The 10,936-nt window shown below is 32.6% G+C and overlaps 1 long non-coding RNA gene across 1 annotated transcript in view; it reads right to left on the bottom strand.

Moving 5' to 3' along the window:
- Positions 1 to 7,241: 7,241 nt before the first annotated feature.
- Positions 7,242 to 10,936, bottom strand: part of LOC133620474 (uncharacterized) — a 19,787-nt gene continuing 16,092 nt past the window's right edge. Inside the window, exon 3 of the long non-coding RNA XR_009817522.2 lies at positions 7,242 to 7,472. This is a non-coding gene — a long non-coding RNA (uncharacterized lncRNA). The remainder of the gene's footprint in view (positions 7,473 to 10,936) is intronic.

Raw genomic sequence — 10,936 nt, 5'->3', positions numbered from 1 at the left:
TTTATTTTATTTTGACAGTCATTTGCATCTCAACAGTGCGCTTTCTAATATTTTGGCTAATTTAATTACCCTCAATATAAACTTTAGTGTGTGTTTATAATGTAGTTTTAAAAAAAAAAGTTGTACCGGTTACTATTGATCTATTTTCCATTCAAAAGAAAAAAAAAATAGAAAAAAGTACAACAATGTATATTTTATTCAAAACAAAATGACTACCTTTTAATAAATTAAAGCGTTTTATGAATAAATTAAACACAAAAATATAGAAAAAATACAGTTTATACATTTTTTTCATGACTTGAAAATAAGAAAGGCCTCTCATATAGCATTTGGTTGTATTATTTTCTAAAAGGTAACTTATGTACAAAAAGTGTGTATGTTGTTGCATTTTACTGGTATTTTTTCCATTTTTCATCATTTAATCATTAAATATGTATGTATTTTTTTTATTTGATACAATTTGTATTAATTTCTAAAATATAAGGTTTTTTAAAAATAAATAAATAAGAAATGTTACTTTATTAAAAGTACAAATCATCAACAATTACATATATTTTATTTGATGCACTTTGTATTTATTTCTAAAATATGAGCTTTTTAAAAAAAGGAATTTTACTAATATTTATCAAGCATTTATTAGCACTATAGCATTTGTTTTTATTATTTTCTAAAAGGTAACTTATGTACAAAACTTGTGTATGTTGTTGATTTTACTGGTATTTGTCATTTTTTCCATTTTTCATCATTTAATCATATAATATGTATCTATTTTTTTGTTTGAAAGAATTTGTATTCATTTGTAAAATATAACATTTTACATTAAAAAAAGGAATTTTACTTTATTAAAAGTACAAATCATCACAAATTACATATATTGTATTTGATGTACTTTGTATTTATTTCTAAAATATGAGCTTTTTAAAAAAAGGAATTTTACTAATATTTATCAAGCATTTATTAGCACTATAGCATTTGTTTTTATTATTTTCTAAAAGGTAACTTATGTACAAAAATTGTGTATGTTGTTTATTAAAAGTACAAATCCTCACAAATTACACATTAATATTTTATGTGATGCAATTTGTATTTATTTCTAAAATATGAGCTTTTAAAAAAAAAATATTTTACTAATATTTATAAAGCATTTATTAGCACTGCAGCACATCTAATTATTTTTATTTTTAATAATAAAAATACATTTCTAAAAATTATATATTTATAGCATTTTTTTTATTAAAATATTACGTTTTAAGAAATCATTTTACATGTATACATCAGTAATGTTGGCATCTTGATTAGCATTATAGCACTTTTAATTATTTTCCAAAGTGGTCATTTTATGTATGAAATTGTTATATGTATGATGTTGTAGAATTTCCCTTTTTTTCCTCACTTTTTTTAAATGTACAAATAATCACAAAACACGTACATTTTTATTTAATGTCACTCTGATTGTTTGCAAAATATTATTTTTTGGAAAGGAATTTTACTCGTATTTATCAAACATTAATTAGCATTTTACTGGTATTCGTCATTTTTTCTATTTTTCATCATATAATATGCATCTATTTTTTATTTGATACAATTTGTATTGATTTGTCAAATATAACGTTTAAAAATAATAATTTTACTTTATTAAAACTACAAATCATCACAAATTACACATATTTTATTTGATGCAATTTGTATTTATTTCTAAAATATGAGCTTTTTAAAAAAAGGAATTTTACTAATATTTATTAAGCATTCATTAGCACTGCAGCACATCTAATAATTTTTTGGGGTATTTTTAATGATAAAAATACATTTCTAAAAACGATATATTTATTTGATTTTTGTATTAAAATATTACGTTTTAAGAAATAATTTTACATGTATACATCAGTAATGTTGGCATCTTGATTAGCATTATAGCACTTTTAATTATTTTCCAAAATGGTCATTTTATGTAGGAAATTGTTCTATGTATGATGTTGTAGAATTTCATTTTTTTTCCCCTCCACCTTTTTAAATGTACAAATCACAAAACACATACATTTTTATTTAATGTCACTCTGATTGTTTGCAAAATATTATTTTTTGGAAAGGAATTTTACTCGTATTTATCGAACATTATTTAGCATTTTACTGGTATTCGTCATTTTTTAAATTTTTCATCATATAATATGTGTCTATTTTTTATTTGATACAATTTGTATTAATTTGTTTAATATAACGTTTTAAAAAAAGTATTTTTACTTTATTAAATGTACAAATCATCACAAGTTACACATTGATATTTTATTTGATGCAATTTGCATTTATTTCTAAAATATGAGCTTTTTAAAAAAAAGGAATTTTACTAATATTTATCAAGCATTTATTAGCACTGCAGCACATCTAATTATTTTTTGGGGGTATTTTTAATGATAAAAATAAATTTCTAAAAACGATATATTTATTTTATTTTTTTATTAAAATATTATGTTTTAAGAAATCATTTTACATGTATACATCAGTAATGTTGGCATCTTGATTAGCATTGTAGTACTTTTAATTATTTTCCAAAATGGTCATTTTATATATGAAATTGTTGTATGTATGATGTTGTAGGATTTCCCTTTTTCCCCCCACTTTTTTAAATGTACAAATAATCACAAAACACATACATTTTTATTTAATGTCACTCTGATTGTTTGCAAAATATTATTTTTTGGAAAGGAATTTTACTAGTATTTATCGAACACGAATTAGCATTTTACTGGTATTCGTAATTTTTTTCCATTTTTCATCATATAATATGTATCTATTTTTTATTTGATAAAATTTGTATTAATTTATTTAATATAACGTTTTAAAAAATGATTTTTACTTTATTAAATCTACAAATCATCACAAGTTACACATTAATATTTTATTTGATGCAATTTGTATTTATTTCTAAAATATGAGCTTTTTTAAAAAAAAGGAATTTTACTAATATTTATTAAGCATTCATTAGCACTGCAGCACATCTAATAATTTTTTGGGGTATTTTTAAAGATAAAAATAAATTTCTAAAAACGATATATTTATTTCATTTTTTTATTAAAATATTACGTTTTAAGAAATCATTTTACATGTATACATCAGTAATGTTGGCATCTTGATTAGCATTATAGCACTTTTAATTATTTTCCAAAATGGTCATTTTATATATGAAATTGTTGTATGTATGATGTTGTAGGATTTTCCTTTTTTTCCCCACTTTTTTGAATGTACAAATAATCACAAAACACGTACATTTTTATTTAATGTCACTCTGATTGTTTGCAAAATATTATTTTTTGGAAAGGAATTTTACTAGTATTTATCGAACACGAATTAGCATTTTACTGGTATTCGTCATTTTTTCCATTTTTCATCATATAATATGTATCTAGTTTTTATTTGATACAATTTGTATTAATTTGTTTGATATAACGTTTTAAAAAAAATTATTTTTACTTTATTAAATGTACAAATCATCACAAATTACACATATTTTATTTGATGCAATTTGAGCTTTTAAAAAAAAGGAATTTTACTAATATTTATCAAGCATTTATTAGCACATCTAATTATTATTTTTTGGGGGTATTTTTAATGATAAAAATACATTTCTAAAAACGATATATTTATTTTATTTTTTTATTAAAATATTACGTTTTAAGAAATCATTTTACATGTATACATCAGTAATGTTGGCATCTTGATTAGCATTATAGCACTTTTAATTATTTTCCAAAATGGTCATTTTATATATGAAATTGTTGTATGTATGATGTTGTAGAATTTCCTTTTTTTTCTCTACTTTTTTAAATGTACAAATAATCACAAAACACGTACATTTTTATTTAATGTAATTCTGATTGTTTGCAAAATATTATTTTTTGGAAAGGAATTTTACTTGTATTTATCAAACATTAATTAGCATGATTGTTTTTTTAATTTTCAGTATTTTTTTTAAGGATTATATATTTCTTTAAATGTTATCATTAAAACATTTTTTAAGAAATTATTTTACTTGTTCTTATAAGGAATTTTAGAAACTTGGTCAGCAATGTAGCACCTTTATTGCCTTATAATATGTTCTTCCGTAGTGCCTGTCATGCATTAGACTTCATGCAAATTCAACATGTTCCACAACACTGCAAAGTACACATGCAAAAAGTAAAAATGCATGTATTTACAGTAAATACGGCCCGTATGTGTTGGAGATTAGCAGCGTGCCCATTAAGGCAGCATTGACATGAGCGTCATGAGTGTTTTCACAGGGCAATAAAGTAATTGACGTGCCCTGCAGGCACATCTGCTTTTCATTGCCACGGCTGCCCTAATTTGTCTGGCCTCTCCTGTTGCCGTATATCACGCCGCTCCCCTGCCGTGCACGCGCTCGCTTAACAACATGCCTCGAACGTTATTAAGACAGAACTCCCGTCGTAAAAAACGGCAAAACTGCTAGAAAGGAGCGTGAGGGCCTCGGTGCGCTGCTCATCCTTGTTGCTGCCTCGCTATAGCGGCTAACAGGCTAAATAGCAACAGATGTCATGTGTATGGCAGATGATTGACCCTGAAATCCTGGCGCCATCTGTCATTGATCTCTGTGGGATAGAGTGGCATCACAGGAGAATATTGGGACACGGGAGCTGGGAGGGGAGAGGGGATCTAACATCAGAGGGAACGTACCCATCAAACATTTCTCGTGGTAATATATGAATATTTGTATTCTCACAAAGCCCAGAGGTTGCTAATCCTGAGACCCCCAAGGGAGTCCACATTGGCTTGAACCTGGGTTCACATGACCGAGTATGATAGGGAAACATGTGCCTCTACAAGAGCGTTGTGAGATGAGAGCTTCTAATGCTTGTTGCAAGCATAAGCATCTGACCACAGATCTTGCCTCCAGAAGGTCTTATCTTTGTCCATGTGATGTCAGATGAAACAAAAAGGGAGCTTTTTGACCACAAAACCATGTTTGGAGGAGAAAAGGTGAGGCCTTTAATCCCAGGAACACCACACCTACCGTCAAGCATGGTGGTGGTAGTATTATGCTCTGGGCCTGTTTTGCTGCCAATGGAACTGGTGCTTTAAATGGGACAATGAAAAAGGAGGATTACCTCCAAATTCTTCAGGACAACCTAAAATCATCAGCCCGGGTGAAGTGTCCTGCCCAAGGACACAACGGCAGCGATTTGGATGTCAAGAGGCGGCAAGTGAACCTGCAACCCTCAGGTTTCTGGCACGGCCGCTCTACCCACTACGCCATACCGCCCCCATATATATATATATATATATACATACATATATATATATATATATATATATATATATATATATATATATATATATATATATATACATACATATATATATATATATATACATACATATATATATATATATATATATATATATATATATATATATATATATATATATATATATATATATATATATATATATATATATATATATATATATATATATATATATATATATATACGTATGTACATACATATATACGTTAGGTCAGGAAAAAACACAGAGGCTATATCATCCCTACAAGCCTGTTTCGCAGATTTCCCTGCAAAATTTTATATTCCGCTCTACCCCGGTATTGAGCACTGAATCGACTATATATATATATATATATATACGTATGTATATATATATATATATATACACGTATATATATATATATATATATATATATATATACATACATATATACACGTATATAAATAAATAAATGATAAATGGGTTGTACTTGTATAGCGCTTTTCTACCTTCAAGATACTCAAAGCGCTTTGACACTACTTCCACATTTACCCATTCACACACACATTCACACACTGATGGAGGGAGCTGCCATGCAAGGCGCTAACCAGCAGCCATCAGGAGCAAGGGTGAAGTGTCTTGCTCAGGACACAACAGACATGACGAGGTTGGTACTAGGTGGGGATTGAACCAGGGACCCTCGGGTCGCGCACGGCCATTCTTCCACTGCGCCACGCCGTATATATATATATATATATATATATATATATATACATACATACATATATACACGTGTATATATATATATATATATATATATATATATACGTATGTACATACATATACATATATATATATATATATATATATATATACGTATGTACATACATATATACGTTAGGTCAGGAAAAAACACAGAGGCTATATCATCCCTCCAAGCCTGTATCGCAGGTTTCCCTGCGAAATTTTATATTCCGCTCTACCCCGGTATTGAGCACTGAATCGACCATATATATATATATATATGTATATATATATATATATATATATATATATATATATATATATGTATATATATATATATATATATATATATATATATATATATATATATATATATATATATATATATATATATATATATATATATATATGTATATATATATATATATATATATTTATTTTTTTAACCTACTCAGTGGCCTAGTGGTTAGAGTGTCCGCCCTGAGATCGGTTGGTTGTGAGTTCAAACCCCAGCCGAGTCATACCAAAGACCATAAAAATGGGACCCATTACCTCCCTGCTTGACACTCAGCATCAGGGGTTGGAATTGGGGGTTGAATCACCAAAAATGATTCCCTGGCGCGGCCACCGCTGCTGCTCACTGCTCCCCTCACCTCCCAGGGGGTGATCAAGGGTGATGGGTCAAATGCAGATAATAATTTCGCCACACCTAGTGTGTGTGTGACAGTCATTGTACTTTAACTTTAACTTTATATCTATATATATATATATACGTATATATATACTGTATATATATATATATATATACGACTCCCATTGGCTCCATTGCAAGCTGACTTTTGCTCACGTCTAGAATGCATTAAAACAAGAAATACATGTGTTCTTGTCTTACATAAGGATTGTGAGTGATAGGCAAATTCCCCCAAAAAGTACAGTTCCCCATTAAAGTAACTGTAATAGAGTAATTGTCATGTGTAACCATACGGCCTCTGCAGGTGTGCACTGCAGAGAGCCTGTGGTGATTATTTTAGCTCTTCCATCACGGCAGAGGTTGCGGCCGCTACTTCTCGCTTTAACAACCGCCTCGCTCCAAAAAAAAGGAGCCTCAAGGAAGTGCGAGAGGCGCACAAAGAAGCTTTTAGATGGGAGAAGAATGAAGGCCGCAGGGATGACGCCCTCCGTTGGCTTTCTTATGTTCCCTTTTGGACAATTTTCCGGGCGCCGATGAGAACAATGAGAGCGAGTCGAGAGCGACAAAGACACTTCTAACTTATGTCCCATGTGCTCCGCTGGACAACAACATCTGCAATTGAAAAAGATCAAAACTAAACTAAAACAGAACATTTTTGCTTGAAGGCGGCGTGTTACCGAGGAGTCTGAGCAGCAGATGCTGGTCGTCTGAGGGGTCAGCATCCTGGCAGCAGACGGCGCTTGCAGCTGAAAGCCACCATCTGAATAAAAACAACAAGCATTCACGAACGGCCAACTGCTCAATGACATGCAGGAACAATGGCGTCCATTCCTGCAGGCTGGGCACGGATCAACTTTGTCCGACATAGAATATAAAAAACGTTTGCTTGACTTTGCATGTAAAACATCTTTAACACACCCTATGATCTGCTACAGCGTCAAACTCCCGCCATAAATCAGAAATCACACCCGCATTCTTTTACTACGAAGCCACGCTGTTGTAACACGTGCAGAATGTGGCTTAGCATTGCCTTGCTGAAATAAGCAGGGGCGTCCACGAAAAAGACGTTGCTTGGATGGCAATATATGTTGCTCCAAAACCTGTATGTGTCATGATCCGTGGTCCGGATCATGTTTTGGGTTTTCTGTTAGTTTTGGACTCCTTTAGTTCCTGTTTGTGCACCTCTGAGTTTGTTTTGGTTGCCATGGTTGCTCATTATGTTCACCTGTCTCTGATTAGTGCTCGGGTAGCAGATGGACTATGGACTGTACTCTCACAATATTATGTCAGACCCACTCGACATCCACTGCATTCGGGGGTTTTTACCCACATATGCGGTCCTCTCCAAGGTTTCTCATAGTCATTCACATCGACGTCCCACTGGGGTGAGTTTTTCCTTGCCCTTATGTGGGCTCTGTACCGAGGATGTCGTTGTGGCTTGTGCAGCCCTTTGAGACACTTGTGATTTAGGGCTATATAAATAAACATTGATTGATTGATTGATTGATTGAGATGAGCGGGCGAACACTAATCAGAGACAGGTGAACATAATGAGCAACCATGGCAACCAAAACAAACTCAGAGGTGCACAAACAGGAACTAAAGGAGTCCAAAACTAACAGAAAACCCAAAAACATGATCCGGACCACGGATCATGACAGCATCAATCAATCAATCAATGTTTATTTATATAGCCCTAAATCACAAGTGTATCAAAGGGCTGCACAAGCCATAACGACATCCGCGGTACAGAGCCCACATAAGGGCAAGGAAAAACTCACAACCCCAATGGGACGTCGATGTGAATGACTATGAGAAACCTTGGAGAGGACCGCAATGGTCTCTAGGGGAGACCGGATGCAATGGACGTCGAGTGGGTCTGACATAATATTGTGAAAGTCCAGTCCATAGTGGATCTAACATAATAGTGAGAGTCCAGTCCATAGTGGATCTAACATAATAGTGAGAGTCCAGTCCATAGTGGATCTAACATAATAGTGAGAGTCCAGTCCATATATGTCCAGTATGTACCTTTCAGCATTAATGGTGCCTTCACAAATGTGTAAGTTACCCATGCCTTGGGCACTAATACACCCCCATACCATCACAGATACTGGCTTTTGAACAGTCCGGATGGTTCTTTTCCTCTTTGGTCCGGAGGACACGACGTCCACGGTTTCCAAAAAAATGTTTAAATGTGGACTCGTCAGACCACAGAACACTTTTCCACTTTGCATCAGTCCATCTTTGATGAGTTCAGGCCCAGCAAAGCCAGCGGCGTTTCTGGGTGTTGTTGATAAATGGCTTTCGCTTTGTATAGTAGAGTTTTAACTTGCACTTACAGATGTAGCGACCAACTGTAGTTACTGACAGTGGTTTTCTGAAGTGTTCCTGAGCCCATGTGGTGATATCCTTTACACACTGATGTCGTTTTTTTGATGCAGTACCACCTGAGGGATTGGAGGTCACAACCTTGCCGCTTACGTGCAGGGGTTTCTCCAGATTCCCCGAACCTTTTGGTGATATTACGGACCGTAGATGGTGAAATCCCTAAATTCCTTGCAATAGCTGGTTGAGAAATGTTGTTCTTAAACTGTTCGACAATTTGCTCAGGCATTTGTTGCCAAAGTGGTGACCCTCGCCCCATCCTTGTTTGTGAATGACTGAGCATTTCATGGAAGCTGCTTTTATACCCAATCATGGCACCCACCTGTAAAAAATAATATGGTGAGTTGGAATAATTTCACCTCAAAATTTTGTGTATATTACTGTAAATGGAAAAAAACAGTACTGCTGTTTTTTATGGTAAAGAAAAGGCAGCTCAGTTGCCAGACTTTTACTGTAAAATTGACTTTATTTTTTATTTTATTTTTTTTACTATAAATTAAAAAAACTGCAATTTTACAGTAATTTTTTTTTACTGGTTTGTTTTTTTTGTTTTTTTTTACTGCAAACTGTAGATTTTTTTGTGTATTACTGTGAATGCCAAAGCGGCACCACAGTTTATTACAGTAAAAAAAAAAGTACAGTGTTTTTTTCATTTAGAGAAAAATGCTGTAAAAACCACAGTAAATTTCACAATTTTACCATGAAATCTATTGCTACTTTTACATTGCACAATCTGATGGATAAATTGCCTTGAAATCATTATTATTAGTATTTATTTCTATTTTAAAAAATGGTTTGAATGTCGGATAATATATTTTTGCATAATTAGACAATATTTATGTTAACATAATTTGCGATTACATGGAGTACATGTATTTTTTTTCTCCTAAAGTATAAAAAAAGAATACATTTAGTAAGAAAAGTTACAGTACTTTTATTGATACATATTAACTCCAGGCTTTCGAGGGCCACATAAAATGAAGTGGCGGGCCACATCTGGCAACCCGGGCCTTGAGTTTGACACCTGTGTTTTAAAACCTTTGTCAGTAAATTTAGTGGAAAAAAACAATAATTTGGAGTAATATTTCACACTATCAAACAATGAGACCAATTTACTTGAAGACTACTTATCCACTTCAAGAAACTAAATTGCTTACAAAGTACAAAGAAGAAGAACCACGATAAACATTCGGAATTCATTTTCTAGATAATCTTACTCATCTCACTGTATGAAATATAACTTACTTCACTAATAATTATTTATTTTTGTATTGTTATTACTTACGGAGTATGTTGTGAATAAATTGAGAACAGGAAGGGAACAAAAGTTTTAGCAGCTGCTATGCAAAGGAAAAGGGGTAGGATTAAATAAACTCTCCTTCTTCCTACTCCTTTTCGAACATGTTGAGTAGAGAAACTGGAAAGTGTGATGCATCATGTTGTATGCATGCATACTCCAAATAAACTCAAACTCAAACTTACTATACTAGTACTAGCTTGTTTTATTTTTCTAATTTAACTATGGGAGACCGGGATTTCTGCTCCGCCGCTCCCAGTCTGTGGAATGCTCTCCCTGACCACCTGAGGGCACCACAGACTGTGGATGCTTTTAAAAAAGGCTTAAAAACCCTTCTTTTAAAAAAAGCCTTTTTATAGATATATGCATACAAGGTCTAGCTATTACATACTTGCCAACCCTCCCGAATTTTCCGGGAGACTCCCGAAATTCAGCACCTCTCCCGAAAACCTCCCGGGACAAATATTCTCCCGAAAATCTCCCGATTTTCAGCCGGAGCTAGAGGCCACGCCCCCTCCAGCTCCATGCGGACCTGAGTG

This window comes from Nerophis lumbriciformis, linkage group LG24 (genome assembly GCF_033978685.3).
Source record: "Nerophis lumbriciformis linkage group LG24, RoL_Nlum_v2.1, whole genome shotgun sequence".
Classification (NCBI taxonomy): domain Eukaryota; kingdom Metazoa; phylum Chordata; class Actinopteri; order Syngnathiformes; family Syngnathidae; genus Nerophis; species Nerophis lumbriciformis.
The sequence above is the reverse complement of the archived record's forward strand: the minus strand, read 5'-3'. Positions and strand labels throughout refer to the sequence as shown.